At 35.6% G+C, this 20,554-nt stretch overlaps 1 protein-coding gene across 1 annotated transcript in view; it reads left to right on the top strand.

Annotated features, from left to right (window-relative positions):
* The window catches only part of GLI1 (GLI family zinc finger 1), a 112,934-nt gene that overhangs the window by 717 nt on the left and 91,663 nt on the right, over positions 1-20,554 (top strand). The gene's annotated exons all lie outside the window — the stretch shown is intronic.

Genomic DNA, 20,554 nt, shown 5'->3' on the forward strand with positions numbered 1-20,554 from the left:
AACTTCATTATGGCTTTTTGAAACTTTTTTTTCTCTTGTTGTAAACAGCTGCAGCTTGTTGGCTCTTTATAAATGAATTATATATATATATATATATATATATATATATATATATATATATATATATATATATATATATATATATATATATATATATATTATTATTATTATTATTATTATTATTATTATTATTATTATTTTTATTCCAGAATTAAGGAATCTGATTAAAGTAAAGTTCTTGTATTTTTGTCATGGACATCTTTTTTACATGATGCTTTGATTAGGATTTGTGTGTTTATTAACTAAACTCCAAATTGTAGCAAATTGACCTCTAGATTGCAAAATGTAAAGTTGTTAATCTGATTAGGTCATTTTTCAGAATCAGTTATTTTTTGAATAACACTGGGCCTTTAGGTAATATTGCAACTTATTTAACAGTCCTACTAATAGGTGGAGTATTATAATGCTTCTGTATATGCTGTGTCAAACTTACTTATATTACGATAAATAGTGATCAAAATTTTTTAACATTTCAGAAATTTCTGAACTTTTAAACTGCTTTGTGTAAAACCTATGTATATATTTATTTTAAACTGAGTATGTCTGTAACACTTATCATCATCATTAGTGTCATCTTATTTGTTGATTTTATCAACAGCAGTAAAGAGACTTTGTTATTTATCAGTAATCCTTTACTGTAAGGGAGCAAACTGCATAAGATTTAAAAAAGAACGTTAAGTCACATTATTATTGTGATAAATATAACCGCTAACACGCTGGGTATATTTTTGTAGGCATTGTTTTTGGGGTTTTGTTTTTTTGGCCTAATATACTCTAAACGTAGCACAAGTGGGGGTATGATGTTATCTCATTTAATGTGAGTTTAATCAGTAAGTATGATTTAAAATACTTTTGCGTCCGCATATGTCACTGTTTCTGGGACGTATTAAGACGTTAATATTTAAACATGTATGCATAGAGTCATGCTGCACAGTTTAAGGTCATTATACAATAGGTTCTAAATTACATTCTATATGTTAGCTTGATAAGTAATGCATGTAGAAATAAGTAATGAAATAAATGTACACTACAGAAATGCCCTGAAGTTGTTTGCTAGTGCACTCGTCTTCATCCTGGTAAGGTTAATTAAGAGCTCTTTAATTTAAGGACCAAACTTCTGGAATAAAATGGAATCATTACATGTCACACATGTCATGTGTCCTTAAGGGGTTAAAGATGACCTGGTAGAAACAGTTGAAAAAGGAAGGTTACCTGCAAATATTTAGAATGTTGATTGGACATAGGACAGTTCTTGAAACTTTCCTAAATGAAAATATTTATAATAGGTGGAAAAAAAAATTAAATAGATTTTGTAACAAAAAACACTGGGAGTAATTTGAATTGGTTCAGTGAGCTCCCCACGTCCCTTTGGTGTATCAGTATGGGGACAGGGACAACTAGTCAGTAAAAAAAAAGGAACCATTTGTGTTAAAAGAAATTTGTCGACTTGCATAAAAATTTGAATCGAACATCCTCATATCTTGTTGCATCCAATCATCAAGCATATATTACTTGGATATGTCTTTGGGAGGAGCTATTATATGACCTTACTACTTATTTTACAAATCTTATTTATTACAAGATGTATTGGATATCACTTTTTTGTTGTAATTTGAAACCAAAGGTATGAAAATAACAAAAGACAAAATCCTTGTGCAGGGGGATAATGACACTAAAATAGCATCACTACTAGAAATTTATTGGATTAATAGTTTGTATCCCACTATTAATAATAGTTTGACTGTTCCCTAAAGGATTCATGTATCCAACATGTTAAAATGTAATTTTATTGTTGGGTTGGTGTTCTGTGGGGCACTGGTCATCAGTTGTCCATAACCCTTTCTTTTGCAGCGAGGTGATCTGCTAGTTACACTCAATTAGCAGTCAAAGGGTTAAAATGATTGGCCTTATCTTTGTGGCTCAAAATGGTCTGGATGAGATATTCAGCTTAATATTTGAAGAAAACAAAAGAATATGAAGCAACAACTGGAATATTCAGTTTGCACGTTATCATATTTATGAATCATTTGTGTTTGCCTTTTATAGGATTGTTTTGCTCTGATAAACACAGTGATGTTTACTGCTCTGGTTTTGGCTGCCATTAACAGTTTGGATACTCACGGAATCCTTAATGATCTTTGATCTCAGAATCCAAACATGTAATACCATACTTTCATACCTCGAAAACATCTACCGGATTTATATGGGACTCCTCACTAAGCAACCTATGATTCGTTGACCATGGCTCGAAAATTGTGGGCCAAAATGGCTGCGTTAGTGGAAATCTCCTACTCTGCTAAATTGGAAAATGTTTCCTCAACTAATATTTGGGCAAGTCTATTGTCAACTCACTGAATTCTCAGTTTTGTGAAAGGACTCCCGAAGAAACGTCTGCACTCTTCGGAAATATAAATATGCCTACATCATATCGTGGGATAATATCATGTGTGACAAAGGAGGCGAGTGCATACATTTAAATATAGGCATCTAAAAAAGAAGGGTATAGGCGCTCACTAAAAACCAAAAGATGTATAAGGCAGCAGTGAACCTGCAGGACTTCCCAATACCTGCTATATGGTGAATGTGAAAATAGAAATAGTGGTAGACCGCGCCAAAAGAAAAGTGATCAAATAATCATATCATACATACATATCGTTCTTGAGTAATACAGCATTTGATAAAGCCCAAACCCGGGCGAAACGCGTCAAGGAAAGGACTTAACGCTATATTACATGTTTTATATATACTTTTATATATATACTTTTTAATATTTTTTATAAATAAATTGAAGCTTTTTCCTCCAATCCTTCGGCTTCTGCATATCTCCTGGTACTGCTGGTTTCCTGCTATATCCTCTGGTGGGGATTATACCACCATAAGCTATCATCACCAGAGCAAGTCATTGCTCTGGATATTGTAAGTAGGATACCTACATTTTCCTATTTTACTTTTAGTTAATGGTATTGTACCATTGGTCTGTATATTTTGTTTTGTTTTTTCCACATATATATGACCGCTGAGTCTGGACCTCCCGTTATCTTCAGATCCTAAGACGGGGATTGTACCGTCCAGGCGCTATACAGCAGAGTTCTTAGCAGCTCTGCAAAGTGTGAGTTTGCTTTTCACCCACAGTTTATTCTATATATACACCATCATAATATTTTTAACATACTGCACTATTATTTTATTATTGTTATTTCCCTTTGAGGATTTTACATGCTGTATTACTCAAGAACGATATGTATGTATGATATGATTATTTGATCACTTTTCTTTTGGCGCGGTCTACCACTATTTCTATTTTCAAATATAGGCATCTATCTTCAATGACCCATCTTTTTCAGTGACTTTCCATTAAAAAGAAGATTGAGAAATAAATATTTTCAGATTAGTGCATGATAGAAACTTGAAGTAAGTTCATTTTTTCCCTATATTTGAAGTTCCAAAAACACAACAGACTTTAGCTCATACAAAATCTGACCCTCATATATTTAATGATGTGCAGGAGAAACCATAAAAAAAAAAGTTGTCTGGCAGGTTATAGCCATTTAGTACCAAGTAAGCACCAAATAACAACATGCTTTTTTTTTTTTTTTTTTTTGGAGTACCATTTGGCACATCATTGTCATAGAGTAGATTTTTAAAGATACCTTCTTCATTGTCACAAGATCATTATGGCTACACTATATGTGTATTTGGCTATATATGTATCAATATGGCTATATATATATATATATATATTTGGCACTTTATGACAATGATGGCTAAGCACAGCATTGCACGTGTTTGTGGATTATATTTCCCATGATGCCTAGCCAGCTGGTCACAGGAAATGTAGGTCCATATATAACTTCAGTTCCAAGGTTACTAATCACTGTCATTGAGCTGACTAATGGCTGCAGGAAGGAGCAGAGAACGCCCATAAGAATAGACCTTGGACAGGTGTCCCATGGGACATGGATACTATCCAATCAATGTCTCAAATAACACATCAGAAAATAAACACCACTGGGGGCTCGAAGGCAGGCCTCTGGTGGGTGCTGAATATTGCCAGAGATGCATATCAACAGTAATTGGGTGGAAAATTATCAACCAAGTGCCTCAATGCAGAGTCCATATTTCCTGTGGACTTATTGACAGTCCTGAAGGGTATTAAAGACACAATGTAAAAGGCATATTGAAAAAATAGGTACAGTACAATAGGGTGTAAGAGTCCAGTCTGCAGTCTCATGATAATGCCGATTACCAGAGGATTTGGCAAACAGCCGGAGTTAAGGGGCCACAGCTCTCCCACATTGTAATATTAGTGACTGACTTTATGGTTATTCTGTATAAAACCATGAATGTGCCACATGTATCTCTCATCAAAAAATAGATTGGCTTTATGTGTTTTTTTTTTTTTCTACAGATAGGTCTCTTTATTAGAAATGTGTCTGTCTGTATAAACTTTAAAAAATCTGCATATTTATTTTTAAATCTAATGATTTTAACTTGTTTGTAGATTTAATTCGGCCTGCCAAAATCTACTGTTTAACACAGTTGTCTACAAATTATTATATTTTACCAGTGAAGAACATGTTGGTTTTCATTTTTTCTTACTTTTGGTTTTCACTATGGAAAAAAGCAAGATTTTGTTATGTAACATATCTTGTTTCATAATGTAAGGCTACTCTTTGTCCCTTGAAAAATGCAAATGTGCAATTATAATGCTAATGGATAATTGGGAATAGCTTCAGCATAGATAATACTCTGTAACAGGCCTGCATAATTTACCTATCGGTGCACCAGTCATTCTGTATTTAGCGCTATATGTTTTATGTAGACACCACTAGTTGAATGTTGTACAGTATGGGGGTTAGGTAGACGTGGCAAAAAATTCTAATTTGACAGGCTGATAATATTCTTGCCACCTTTCAGGGATATGCATGACAAGATAATAGATGGGTGGCGGGTAAACTGGTGAACATCAGAGAATTAAATCATATGAGTTGGACTGTTTACTGATAGTAATTGGTAAAATGAAGTTTAACTAGGAAAGAGATTAGAGAGTACCTAGCAAAATAAATAACAATTACATAGTAAAAAAACACACACAAATAAGTATAAAATATATGGATTTCACAACTGAAGAGCTGTGGAAGCCTTCTCTATGTTATATCCACAAAGCAACCTCTAGTTGAGCAATATTCTTCGAATTTGCAGATGCATACCATAAATGACACCTATAACTTTATATAATATGTATTAAATAATTGTGTATATCCAGCCTCTAAACCAAGGGTAAGTAACTTATGAATATCCACCACCTGTTGTTGACCTGCAACACCCATGAATGATCCTTAACTAGGCTAGAGCAGGTTGAAGATCAAAGGAGGGGTAGTGAAATAACAGCTGTAAAACCACATTTCGGCTTCTACTGCAATACTGCTCCCCAACTGTCTGCATAATAAACTTTATTGCTATGTTGTCTACTGGAGTTTAAAATCTGGCATGAACTTTTTTAGAGAATTATTTGCATTCAATCTGCATGTAAATGTCAGTATAACTTCCAGAGATAGCTCCAGGGACCTTAAAAGGAAAGGCTATAAAAACAAGGGCATACGTTTTTAATGCATTTGAATAAGGCTGTTAAAAAAAATAAAAATGCTTTTTTTCCCCATTATTCTCATAGGTTCCCAAATTCCCACCTCTTCTGCTTCTAAACTGACCGCCCCATTTCTAAAGCACTACATTCCTTGTTCATGCTGGCAACATTGTGGATACAATGAGCACATCTGGAATTTATAAAAGTTACATGAATAGATATACGTTTTACAAAAAAAAATCTAACATTTATTAATTAAATACTGGATATTTTACAAATTACATGAATAAAATAAAATACCCACTTTGTCCTGGGATAGGTCTCAAAATGCATTTTATCTGACAATTCTGCATATTTCAAAGTATTATTGCTTCTGCGAGTGAAGCTTTGATTTCTTCTTTCTGTATCTAAATTAATATAATCTTGCACAGAAGACTGCTTTGCACTATCAATTAACAGATTATCAATGATCTCTCCTAAGATAAATTTGAAAATTAAACCTTTATTTTCAGGAAGTGTGTAGGGAGGTTGCGTGAGTCACACCCAGGGAAGGTGTGGCTAAGGCTGCAGAAATAAAGTGGTTTAAGTCCTAAAAAGGAGAGAATTAAGCAGTGAGTCTGCAGGGACATGATCTACACACCAAAACAACTTCTTTAAACTAAGTTTGCTTTGTAGGTTTAATATCCCATCAAGTCATTTTGTGCAACAATAAAAATATATAAAATGTATGAAATAAAATATGTGCCACAATATACATACCCAACAGGGTTATTCACTAATACCTTCATTTAGGGGAACTGAAAGTGAAATTAAAAACCATAGGCCTAGAGAGCAACACGGGACAAATTAGAGGATTTTTGCAAATTGTTTATTTGAGCCAGCTGTTCAGTTGTAAGTTCTTCAACAATCCATGTCTAGTGATAAACCTTAAATTATATATGTTTTTTTTTTCATTTTGACATTTAATAGGATTATTATTATTATATTTTTTTTATCATCAGTAAGCACATATGTATTTAAATACACAAAAGGCCATGTAGAAACCTCAAGCAGTTATACATAGTTATATCATTGGTAGCCAATAGGGAGATTTGCAACTATACTATCAATACATCTCCCATGATGCTTTATATTTAGTCTAATGGACCTTATAAATACCCAAAAGCTTGAACGCTACATATTGGCTATGCATATGTTTTAGTTCTACCACTGACAAATTCAAATGTTACAGCTTAAAAAAAAAAAAAAAAAGAGTAGAAATCAGAGGACCCACAAATACAGATTTAATATGACCAATACTAAGCTGTATTCCTAACGCTATAGTGTCCCTCTGCCCCCATGCCTCCCGGCGGCAATGAAATTATGATGATGATGATGGATCCATCTCTGCCTTCTCTGACGTCATTGTGAGGTGGAACTTAATTCTCCATAGGGAATCCCCATAGGAAGCACCTCTAGTGGCTGTCTGGAAGTCAGTCTTAACACTAAAACTGCATTGTTTTACATTACAGGTTTAATGGGGCAGGGATACTGCACCTAGACTAATTTAATTAGATGAAGTGGTCTGGGTGCCTCCAGTGTCCCTTTAAAACTGTATATTGAATGTGTGCTGATGTTATGTACTTTGCATAATGTTATGGGATAGTTATGGGATTATGATTATTATTATGGGATTATTTTTTTGTTTTATATTGAAAATAAGGCTATGTACTAAATGTATATGGATTTATACAGGGTGTAAACAGAGCGACCGTGATACAAGCTAATAAGTATATCAAATAGGTATAGGGAAATTTACTCTATATTTTAATATTAATATGTAACAATGACATATTGAGAAGTTTTAATGTATTCTGTTTGCTAGGGGACTATTTGCAGGATGCAGTTTTTATGCTGTTTATATAACAGGTAGCATCAGAAAGACACCTATATAAAGCATACAGTGCTAAATTCGGGGTGTAATACCTGATTTTAAAGAAATATCTTTATTTTACTACCTGTGTACACTGTTTCGGTGTATTATAATTTCTCACAACAGTACAGGGTTAAGCAGTACTTTTTCCCTCTGCAATACAGGAAATATGCCCAAATTCCAAACGTAAATAAACATAGCACGTAGCATGCAGAGTGCAGGCGGCTGGCTGAGCATCGCTTTTGTAAGGAAAATGGCAACAGCCTTAAAGGAGCAGTCTTGGTGGGCTTGTGGTTAGACCGCTGTCCTGTGAAGTGGGAGATTACGAGTTATGTTATACCACAGCTAATGTCATTTTATATTTTTAAACATTGTCGAGACAATAAAATATATCCATGATATTTGTTACATTTCATATATATGCTGCAAGCGATACATTAAAAGCCACTAAACTGTGGATTGAGGGTTTTTTGTTTATATATGCATTTTAATCAAGTCTAAATATACAATCTGTGGACGGCTACATTTACCCTAATAGAATATTCCCTTCTCTTATGAATGATAACTTAGTGGCCCGGAGCTAGTATATAAATGAAATAATGTACATTACACGTATGGCTCTATTCTGTTACCCGATGTATCTCTCGTTACTGAATAGCTGTTCTACCAACTATGGGGACATTGCTATTCAGTTACCAGGCATATAGTTATCTCCTATATCAGAATGTTTATTCACTAGAATGAGAATTGTTGGGAATTCAAGGTGAATTGAAAGTGAATTTGAAATTGTAGGCCAAATTGACAAAATTCAATCGATCTATTTGGGTTTAAAATTATAAGTTATCTTTGAACAATTCACATATTAATGAATAACTCTGCTAGTGTTCAAGTGAAAATGTTTGTTTTTGGACCTTTTTCTTTTTTCTTTTTCTTTTTTTGCTTATATAAGTTAATGAAAAGAAAACAGCAGATTCATTTACCAAAGTGATAATTTAAATTAAATTTGAAATTGAAGGCCAGAGTAACTGAACTGCCGCACAGATGACTTAAGTAATTTTTACAGTTTGGCTATTTTGACATTATATTTGAAATTCACTTAGAATTCTCACTTTTGTGAATAATCCTGATGGTTTAATGAATAAAAATGTCCTTTAATTTTCATCAAACATTACATTTTATCCAGGCAACACCTGTCATTCACTTCTTAAACTTGTTATACAAAATTTGTAACGAGGTGATAGTCCTGTGTACCAGTTTCATCTAAAATAGCTGCTGTGGTAGTAGTGAAAAATATACCCACCCAAGTGGCATCGTTATGGGTGTCGTTGGGTGACTGCGGGCGGGTGACATGTCTCAAATGAAGCAGCGCAGGGTGTAAAGCGGCATATTTCTCTATGGTTCAGTTGGAATGAATCACTTTATTAAAGAATTCAGGACTGCTGCTAGGGCTACATAAAAGCGGCATACGTATGCTGCCATACGCTATTCAACGGCAAAATGTAGCATTTTGTGCTTAGAAGATAAAGTAGTATAATGAACTTGGTGAGAGTGACCACTTAAACAAAATAACAGTGACAGAACACAAAGTCAACAGCGTTATTTGTTTCCCGTGCAATTGGACGGTGAAGATGTCTGTGAAGAATGTAACTTTTGTAGAGCAGTAATCCTCCCTTCATTCCTTGTGCAAGTCTCGATATGACCCTATTAAAGGAACAGTCTATATTTTTTAATGTAGCCATGAAACCAAAATGTACAAAGAGGAACTAAAACACCACAAAGGTTTATTGAAAATAAACTAACAATAGAAGAGGGTCTTTTTTTTGCCTTATTATAGTATTTTAAAGAGAGATCTTACAGAACAGAATCATCAGCTGCTATTTTCCACTAAAACTAGAAGCTGGCCATAGTTTGATTTTTATTTACAGAAAAATAGTGTCTTGGTTCAAAAATAGCCGCAACATATTGAAATTGCATACATTGCGCTTGGCTTTTGGATTTCTCTGCTCACTGAATTTCCAAACGAAGCTACACCTGACTGATGTATGTGTTCTTTGTTAGCCTTTGAGCAAATAAGGGGTTAAGTATGGTTTATGAAAATGGCAATTTGAGAAGTTAAGGGAGGGGTGCATTTCTGTTGTTTTTCTGTCACATTAACACAAGAAGGTCTGTCTGTATATTGGCAATTACCTTTCCTTACAATTGATGCAGGTGTAATATTTCCAACCATGGAGGTCTGACCCCCTCAAGGGACTCAACAGACTTAGTGGAGGGGAGGGGAGGAGAGGGGAGGGTGGGTCCACTGATGTCCATTTCAGGGGAGTGGCCTGTGGTAATAAGTAGACATTCTTTACAAGAGATGCAAAACTAGACAAAAGCAAAATACAGCACAGATGTATAATACAAATAAAATAGTGTCATAAAGATGTACTGAAAGGTCCTATTTAGTAACATAATAAGCTCTTTATTACAAGGAGTTGCAACCTGTTGCACTGATACGTCCTGGGGTCTCAAACTCCAACTTGGTAATGTATGTTTGTAAGGAGCAGAGCGAGTTTATGGAGGGATGTAACTGTTAAGGATACTCAAGGAGATAGAAAGTACATCAGAAATATATAAAGTTTCTCTCATTATTATAGCAGTAGTGAAAGGAAATATGGATGAGATGTATTACTCTAACTCTAGAAATATTTTTAAGTTTGATGATAAAAAAAAAAACAAGAAGATGATGTAGGATCAAACAAAGGGATTTTTTAAGGATAAAATTAGATCCAATCCAAACATTTTTAATTGTAGTACAGTGTAAGCCTTTACTATTTTCACTGGACGGCTGCTACGTGGACATACTAGCCTTCTGTCTTGGATTTTAGCAATTTATACAATGTTCAGAGAGGCATCAACTGCCAAACTAATCATTGGAGTTTGTCACATTGTATTTTGGGATTGTAAACTTGATCTGTATGTGCAAAATTTAATTCCAGTGTTCTCAGTCACTTGAATTTAACTTATTTTAGTTACGGCGCTTTCCCTGGATTCAGGTTCCAGGACAACCGTTTGCATCTTTACTGATGGAATTAAAGCAGTGATAGCTAAATATTCCCTCTGAAATTCTATACTATATCAGAAAGATATTTAACAAATCACGCATTTATAATAATTAAGTGACTCCTATGAATACTGTAGAATTTGGTGTTCCGTTGCTTAAAATGTGTCAGTGAACAATGCAGTTTGTCTAGGTATATATCATCTCACATGATAATCATATTCATAATTAAAATCTCATGCATAAAAACCATAAACAAACAACAGAAAAGTTCACCAAACAACTGGAGTGACAAGACTGGACATTACTGCCCTAGAAATTTCTGTTTCTTATCGCAAAATGTAACATTTACAGCTAAACCTTTGGGAGAATTTAAAAAGATTTTAAAAAGTAAGTAGAATATTAATATATTATCTGCCAATGAAAAAGTGAGTTCTCATTCCCAGCTGCAATGATCGTATAATAAAAAAATCGGAGTTTTGTCAACATATTAATATAGTTATCGTCATTATTATTTTTCTTGTTTTGTTATCATTTTGTGCCAAAACAATCTTCTTACCCATTGTATTGTGATTTAGAATTTAGAAGAATTTAGAAAAATATTAAAATTCAGTATTTATTTGCTGTCACAGATTCTACAACTAGAGCACATCATTCCATATCAGAGACAATGGACAAGGTTCCTGTATCCCTTTTGTGGGGATTAATTATATGCAAATGTCTTGGGAGGATGCAGTGTTCGTTTACAAGTCTATGGGACATTTCCATGTGATTTGTACCCATTTTACCTAACTGTGAGAGGAAAAGCACAAATCTCACTTTTCAAACCTGATTTTAGATTTACTAGCACTTGTTATTCCCCCTACACACCTGGAATCATTTGTACGTCCATTGACATGCACGGAAAGGCCTGTATTAGGGGCCCATTGTGTTTCTGTTGTCCACTAGATACATAACAAAGACCTACATTAGGAAGCTCCCTGCTGCAAATTAATGAGTTTTCCTCCCATCGCATTCCACCATTCAACAAATTTCTGCACCAATCAGGCTAAATCCCCTCACGAGAGGTGTCAAGGAGTTAATTGAGATGAAAAGTAATTGTGTTAAGTGAGGGGAAGTCCTGGAATATGGATTGCTATCATGGCTTACATTAGCCAGAATGTCCACTACCCAGGGTGCATCATGCACTCCAAGGAGGGCTAGACTTCAGCTGTGAAAGGTTGTGGCAAGGTCACTAACAGGCTGATAAGCATTCATGAAATGAGCCGCCTGTATTTTCTCATAAGGCCTTGTGGGAATTGTAACTACTGACACCTGTGGTGAAATGAGTGTTAATTGTAAAAAGTTACTTAATATATCAGTAACCTCCCCAAAAAACTACTGTAATAAAAATAACAGTTTTGTATATATTGATCACTTTTTGCATTCTGTGTATACAATATGTCTGCTGTTATACACGGGATCTGTATCGGTCGCCGGTTAGAACTTTATAGTTTGTTATTGCTTCTTGTGGACTTTTCCTTCCTGGATGGAGAGACAGCCGTCTCAAGTTGAGATTGATCTTCCGGATTCAAGATAGTTGGATATTATGGCATTGTCAGAAAAAAAACTCAGTTATTTACATTAAAACAACTAGCAATTAATGTTTTTCATATTTTTCCCAATTGTTTCTTAATGGAACATGATCATATGAAAGTTTGCTGGTACAGTTAGTTAGTAAAGCAACATTTTCCCGTGTATAGTATGAAAAATGAGAAACGAGAAAACAGACTAGATTAGACATTTATTAGAACTGTTGAAAAGCTGACAGTTTGTATACCCAGCTGCACCATTATGACATTGTGAAGCTGTAGTTATATCAGTAAAGGTGTCTAAATCCATTTGTTAGAATGCTTGCAATTGGCCTATTATGTTAATCAATGGCTTTGCATTCTTCCCACAAATGTATTGTTCTTTATCCATCTACCCTTCCTCCAACCTCAAAAGATTCAATAGAATGAGGGCATGTGACAAATCTTTGCTGGGACAAGACAAGATAGCTCTCGTTCACACTGTAGAATCTACTCGTCAAACCAAGTTACAGACACACATATTCTAATAAGTTTAATAAAACCTAGAAATCAGCATAGGTAGGTCACACAAACTCCGTCTCTGCGTAATGCCCAAGGTTAGGAACTCTGAAAGTCTTCTACACATTTTCTCCACTAAATATTCTGTCTTTATGCTTCTCAGTCCTTCGTTGTACAACATGTTGAACTTTTGACAAAAAGGTTTAGGAGAGAGGTTATTTTACAGGAAACTTTCACTTCAGTAGTGTATAAGCGCTGTGTTTGTGTTTGTATTGCAAGCACTAAGAGCTAAGTCCTTCAACAAACACTCAGTATCAACAAGGGGAGCAGCTTTCTCTATTGCTCTTTGTTGACCTGCTTTCTTATATACTTTTGCAAGTAAAGTTAGCACTTTTTAACAGTGAATGATTAAGTGGTACTTTTCCAAAGCACCTCTGTGCTGACCTGTCATGTTGAAGAGCTGATCCTCTTCACACATTCAATCAATTCTTCTCCCAGTGACGTCATTGTAATTACTGGGCTATCTTGCATTTAAAGGGACTGTTGGCTTTCCTTTATCATAATGCAATTTTCACACACGACTCATTAGTAACAAGCTGACTATTGCTCCCTTCTCTTTAACTGGTCAGAAACTAGCGAAGAAGTTAATGGGAGCTGTGATCTGCTTATAAATAAATGATGGATCCTAACCTTATTTTAAACATAAGCGGTTAACCTCAGATTTGTTATAGCTTCATTGGATGCACGCTGATTTCTTTATGTATATTGTGTCACTTTTTCTGTTCTTGGCCGCATTCCACTATTAATGTTCATAGTTTTATCATTTTTAAATTAATTAAAGGGACACTGTAATGCCCACATACAAAATAAATAAAATCACTGTATAGAAGACATACCCTAAATGAGTATTTGCATGTATTTCGTTATGCATTTTTTCATTGGAAGTATATGTAAAAACAGCTTGCAAAAGCTACAGTTCTCATGTCTGCTGTCTTTGCAAACCCTACTCTTCTAAGCTCACCTAGACGTTTTTAGGCTGTCCAATCATAGACTTTCAAATGCAGCTCAGTGAGAAGTCTTTGCAAGGCAGGTGCTCTGAGCAATTGCTGCCTCTTGAGTTTAGCTCCACCGAGTTAACCAAACCAGGAAGTAACAAGATCAGATGCCTGCTTGAAAGCCTGGGTAACCATGTTAATTTATAAAAGTGCCAATTTCTATTGAAATATGCATTTTTTTGCAAAATGAAAAAATATAGGACACACTCTTCACACCTAAATCGCTTCAGGTCTCGAGAGTCCCTTTAAGCTCATATTGCTTTTCCGCAAGCTAAATTGCCTTAGGGGTCTGGAGTGTCCCATTAAATGATAATGAATTTGACAAGATGATGTCTAATACACATAAAATAGTGCACTATCATCATGTATTAGAATGGATCTTCCAATCATAGCTATGATTTTTTTGATGTTTGCGTTTGTTTGTACTTGGATTGCCTGTTTCATGAGTTTAGTACTATGCTTTTGGCAGAGGCTCAATTCCATTCATGGAAATAGCTTGGTGACCAATTCTTCAATTGTAATTTAATATATATATTAAACCTAATTTTGCAAAACCCCTTCTTTGTATTTCTCCCAACATCAAAGATGACCCCACTGCACCAAGGAATGCAGTTGCACTGCAACACACAATTTATTGTGGACAGTTGCCTAGTAACTTAAGAATACAATGTGCTTAAATTAGTCAATGGGGAACCTTTGAAAATAAAATGGGGTATATTTTGGGCTTTTCTTTGTCAATTGCATAAGGCCACTTATTTGCCTAATAGTGCTGTGCAATTAGACACATCATATAAAAAAAAAAAGAAAAAAAACAGTAAAATAGATACACATGTTTTGAATGCATTTCTATAATTTTATTTTGTTAATTGAATTTAGATTTTTTTTTTTATATATATATAAACATCCAGGGCCGGCCTTAGGCCTTTAGACGCCCTGTGCGAAAAATCTTCATACAGCCACACCCCCCCCCCCCCCCGTCATCCATGTATGATGTAATGTTTGTGTTGTCTGTGTAAGTGATAGTAGGTGTGATGACTGTGTGTGATATGTATGCTATGTGTTGGCTGTGTGTTATATTTGTAATGGGTGTATTAACAGTGTGTGATATGCGTGTATTGGTTGTAGGGATCGACCGATATTGATTTTTTAGAGCCGATACCGATATCCTGTGAACTTTCAGGCCGATAGCCGATATAATTTGCCGATATTCTGTACATTTACCATTTTGGAAAATAAAAAACTATTTCTAAAAGGTAAATGCACAAAATATACATGCCACATGTAGTGGATGCAGTGTGTTTAGACAGGGGAGCTGTGTATGTGTGTGTAGTGGATGCAGTGTTTGTGCAGTGTGTGTGTAGTGGATGCAGTGTTTGTGCAGTGTGTGTGTAGTGGATGCAGTGTGTGTGTGTAGTGGATGCAGTGTGTGTTTGTATAGGGTGTGTGTGTATAATGCAGTGTGTGTTTGTATAGTGTGTGTGTATAGTGTGTGTATATAATGCAGTGTGTGTTTGTATAGTGTGTGTGTATGTAATGTAGTGTGTATATAATGCAGTGTGTGTTTGTATAGTGTGTGTATATAATTCAGTGTGTTTGTATAGTGTGTGTGTGTGTATATAATGCAGTGTGTTTGTATAGTGTGTGTGTGTATATAATACAGTGTGTTTGTGTAGTGTGCATTATATATACACACTATACAAACACACTGCATTATATATACACACACTATACAAACACACTGAATTATATACACAGTGTGTTTGTGTAGTGTATGTGTATAATAATAGTGTGTGTGTGAGGGGGCATTTTTTATTAAAAACATTTTTTTTAATTTTTATATTAAATTATTATTTTTTTTATATATATTTAATTATGATTATTTATTTTTTGTTGTCCCCCCTCCCTGCTTGTTGCCTTGCCAGGGAGGGGGGATATGTTAATCCCTGGTGGTCCAGTGGCATTGGCTTAGCTGGGGGAGGGGAGGGGAGGGAAGTGGGGTGGGCAGCAAGCGTTTACTCACCTCCCAGCAGCTCCTCCAGCTCCCCAGTGTAAATCTCGCGAGACCCGCGGCCGTCAGAGCTGGCCGCGGGTCTCGCGAGATTTACACTGGGGAGCTGGAGGAGCTGCTGGGAGGTGAGTAAACACTTGCTGCCCGCCCCCCCCAGGACCGCCAGGCTTGTAATGAGCCTGGCGGTCCTGGGAGGAATTATCGGCAATATCGGTATCCCTATTGCCCGATACCGATATAGCCGAAAATACCGAATATCGGCCGATTATATCGGTAAAACCGATAATCGGTCGATCCCTAATTGGTTGTATGTGATACACACACACACAGGCAGACAGTCACACGCACACAGGCAGACAGTCATGCATGCACGCACGCACGCACACACACACACACACAGACACACAGGTAGTCATGCACACACACAGGCAGACAGTCATACACACACACAGACACACACACACAGTCATACACACAGACACACACACACACACAGACACACACACACACACACAGGCAGACAGTCACACTCACACTGACAATCACACAGTTACCTGTGGAGTTCATTGTGGAGGCAGTGCAGCTCCTGGAGACTGTTTGGTGGGGAAGCAGGGACTCCTTCCTGCTTCGCTGCAGCAGTTTTCCGGCGCTTTTAGCTCCGCCCCCGCCGCACGATAAGCTCCGCCCACGTTGAAAATTTTTTTATTTATTTTTTTTATTCCGGTCATGTGTGAGCTGTGTCGGCCGAAGGGCGCCCCCTGCTCCATGGCGCCCTGTGCGGCCGCACAGCTCGCACACCCCTAAGGCCGGCCCTGTAAACATCTCAATATGGGATTACTCTTTTACTACTTGTGTCTTGTGCAGTTGCGATATGTCAGTTTCACAGTTGGTTGAGAAAACTTTCACTGCTTCCAGTCGTTGAACAAGCAGGAAACAACATGTTTCTTCGCAATTAAAAGGCTCTCATCATATTGCGAAGTTCATGTTCACAGTTGTATAATAGACCTCTAAAGATTTGAAATTTAAAACAAAAGGACAACTTTGCAGACTGAAAGTTTTCTACCAAAAGGTATTCTCGCTGTGAAAAATGACCAAATCTTTGCGCAGAATATTTTGAGGACCACATCTTTTGGTTTTATTCACATTTTCCAATTTTATTATTATTATTATTATTATTATTTTATTATTTATATAGCGCCATCAGATTCCGTAGCGCTGTACAATTTTCACCGGTGTTTATTTAGATGTCAGTTTAAATTTCCCTTGCACCAGAGAAACCGTGGCTAACTGTATCAAGATAATTTTAGTAATATGATTTTATTTTAAAATGATTGTAGAGTATAAAATAAATAGATAATAATAGCTAATAGATAATAAATAGGTAAAATAAGAATAATTTTAGATTGTATTGCTTGTTTTTATTGACCTTTATTCCAGCAATATAGTGAATAACGCACCAGTGTTGAAGTTAAGATTAAAGGGTACCTGTCACGGTACCTATAACTTATATTCTTTTGAAAACACATAAAATAATATATATAAACATTGTGCTAGCAGATTTGCTAACAAATGTATAAATTGGGAGAAACAAATATTTAAAATACATCTTTTTCACCTGTCAATCAATTCTTCAGAATGAACTGACAGGGAGAGCAGGAGATACCTCCCACAGGCAGTGTTTTGGCTTTCCACTTGCAGCTAGTACTGGCTAGGTTATTGGTAGGCAAGTTTTGTCTCTCTCGATGCTGTGGACTTCATATTCCATAATACTCTTACAGCCATAATACTGGCAAAGCATCAGGGTAGATGAAGTCTACACGATCTGGAGTGCCAAAGGTCACCGATCCCTGGGTTAGGGAGTACAGGAATGGAGTGACTGATGTCACTTTTTTCAGATGCCAGCATGCTGCCAATGAAGCAGGGTTTCCGCCCGGCTTGAGGAAGCGGGGCAAATTGAAGAAGAAACTAGGCTTAACACAGTCTGAGCAGAACTGTGTGTTGCAGAAGAGAAGCACCCACAAAGCTAAGGAAATGGCAGTGCTGGATCAGAGGAAAATTGAGATTCTATTTCAAATCTTTACATTAAATACATCGCATATGTCTGTGATCTATGATATATTCAATGACGGTCATGAGGTTAATTTAAACATATAATTAACCAATTAACATTAATTATCTTTCAGCAAAGAGAAGCACACTAGTCACTAGCCTGCTTTAACACAGTTAGAGCAGTCCTTTATTAAGCAAACTAAATTCTTTAACTACAATGTAAATATAATGTAAATTCCAGTATTTTAATACCAGGTTGTGTACTTTATATATATTTCTTTAATATGCTGGGTTTGATGGAACTGTCGCAGGGCTGTGCCAGGAAGAGCCTTAGTTAATGTAAAAAATAAATACATAAAGAAATAAAGAAATGATTTAATTAGCAGTAATTCATGGTGTGGCCATGTATGTTACTGAATATATTGGAGACATTTTCTAACTTTATAGTTTGGTCTACATAGTCTACATTTTGAAAGTTGATTCTTAAAGCGGCACTGTTACCCCTCTAAAAAATGTGCATTTCATACAGATAGAATTTTTATGACTGTCTTTGTATTTCTCCTCCACCCAACTTTCCTTGGCACAAGGTGAAGCCTAAGTGTCAATCACTTCAGCCGTAATCAGTGATGTGTGCAGGAAATTGACTGTGACTATGGAGGATCGCACGGTCTTCCCCCTAGACCTCAATGCTTTACTCTTGTGTATGCGCGAGAGTAAAGCAGTGATGTCAGCATTGAGGAACGGAGGACCAAGATGGCGGCGTCCACAAGGGTTTAGTTCAGGTAAGTAAACTCACCTTTACCTGCCCTCCTAGGCCCCGGAACCAATCTCACCATCAGGGGTCTTTGCAAATTCAGTAAAGTCCACAAAGGTGACAATACTGCTTTAAGTCACCCTCATTCACTTTTTATTGAATTCTGCTCAATGCAGATGATAATTGACACAATCCTTGCATCAAAGCCACTCTCCTGGTTATCAAGATCACTTGAGATAAAAGTTGATGGGTGTGGGCCATTTGTTGTAAGAAAGCATAGCATAACCATTATGAGATTAGAAATCTCTGTTTAGGTCTACCAAATGTTTTACTGCTAGTCACTTTAAATCCCTGAGTTGCGTGCACTTGCATATTTAAATTAGGTGTTGCTCACATTCTTTCTTGTTATGTTTAACAAATATGTAAAATGTTAGCTGCTCTCCCAGATACCTAAAAAAATCATGTTTTTCTTTCCTAATCTTTCTGAATCGTGATTAATGTGTTTAGAGGAATTTCTGTACTAAATAATAAAGAGTTCTGTTATCTAAAACTTTTATATACTATACTATAAAAATTTTATAGAAAAATAATTTTTCACTTTATTTAAATAATAAAAAAAATACATTAAACAAAAGTGATCTGGAAATAAAAATAAAATATCTGGAGACACTGAGAATATTTAATTACTGTTTGAATCTGAACACAGTATCATAGGCAACCATGATAGTTCATAGGATTTTTTTTTTTTTTTTTAAAACATCTTACAAAAAAATTAAATCTCAAAAAATGAATTGCTTGCTCAACAGAAATTATCCCGAAGAGGAAATCCATGGGTCATTCACAATATCTGTGAGCTAAACTCATATAAATAATATTATATATCGGGGGTCTGATTAGAGTCTATTCTTGTATACAGACTAAGTGAATATACTGGGTTTTCCTAGTGACAAATACCTAGATTCCAGTCCACCAAGAACAAATATCAATTGTCATCTCTTTTTTTTCAAGTAGTGGTAATATTAAAAATTAATTTCCTTCTGATGAGGGTTGGACACCTTGATGAGGGGCTTAAACAGAAATCCCTTAAAAAAGCTGAATGATCCCTCATCAATGTGCAGTAAACACCTAGCTAAGTAATTGTACGGCACACCCCAACCAAACTCTTTCTGCAAGAAAACCTTGTATTATAAGGTCTTAAATCCTTGTGTCAACTTATTAGGGAAGGCGTGATCATTGTTAGTGATTGTGTCTTACCCTGAGGATGTAATGGAGAAGGTGTGGTTCATAACGGGAGGATGATTTCATGGTAACTGCACTCTTAGATTGCAGCCCAGTATTGTATTCAGAGCTAACCTACACACTTCAGTCCTGTGCCATAAATTAATTTATCCTTCTTCTAGTCCATATACATTCTGTTGTTAAGCTCACTGCCAGGAAGGTGAAAAATGTATGGCTTTACAATTAACATCACATGCTTGTGGCATTCACAAAAGTTAAGCAAAATTATGTTTAGGGACTCTTCCATGTTTTCAATGCATCATAATGGTAAAAATAAAATGCATTAAAAAAGGCAAAAAAAAATAAAAAATACTTTTGAAATCCACTCTTTTTAAAAAAACTAATTCCTGGTCTTTGATCCTCTGCTAGTTACTATGATGTCAACCAGTAACAAACTGAGATCTCTCAACAGGAACTGATATTACCAGAACTTATTTATGGAAGGATTGCATATTTTAATGATGTCATACTTGCACACACACTTTCATAGGTGGTTCTCATTCTTATTTTTGTGAGGGTGTTACACATATGGCTAAATATGCTGAGCGTAGGTTTACAGACACATATAACTGCCCAAGGAGACAATAGCTAGAAATATGGTGCAGGTTTTTTTTTGCCTTTGAATTTGCGGTCAATCTTTTTTTTTTGTGAGGGTGTTTTGCATGTTTATTTCATTTTTGTATTTAATTGTATTTTTTATTTTTTTTTGCACTATTGACTTTTGGTGCCTGTAGTTTAGATTGTA

Source organism: Pelobates fuscus, chromosome 1 (genome assembly GCF_036172605.1).
Source record: "Pelobates fuscus isolate aPelFus1 chromosome 1, aPelFus1.pri, whole genome shotgun sequence".
NCBI classification, from domain to species: Eukaryota; Metazoa; Chordata; class Amphibia; order Anura; family Pelobatidae; genus Pelobates; species Pelobates fuscus.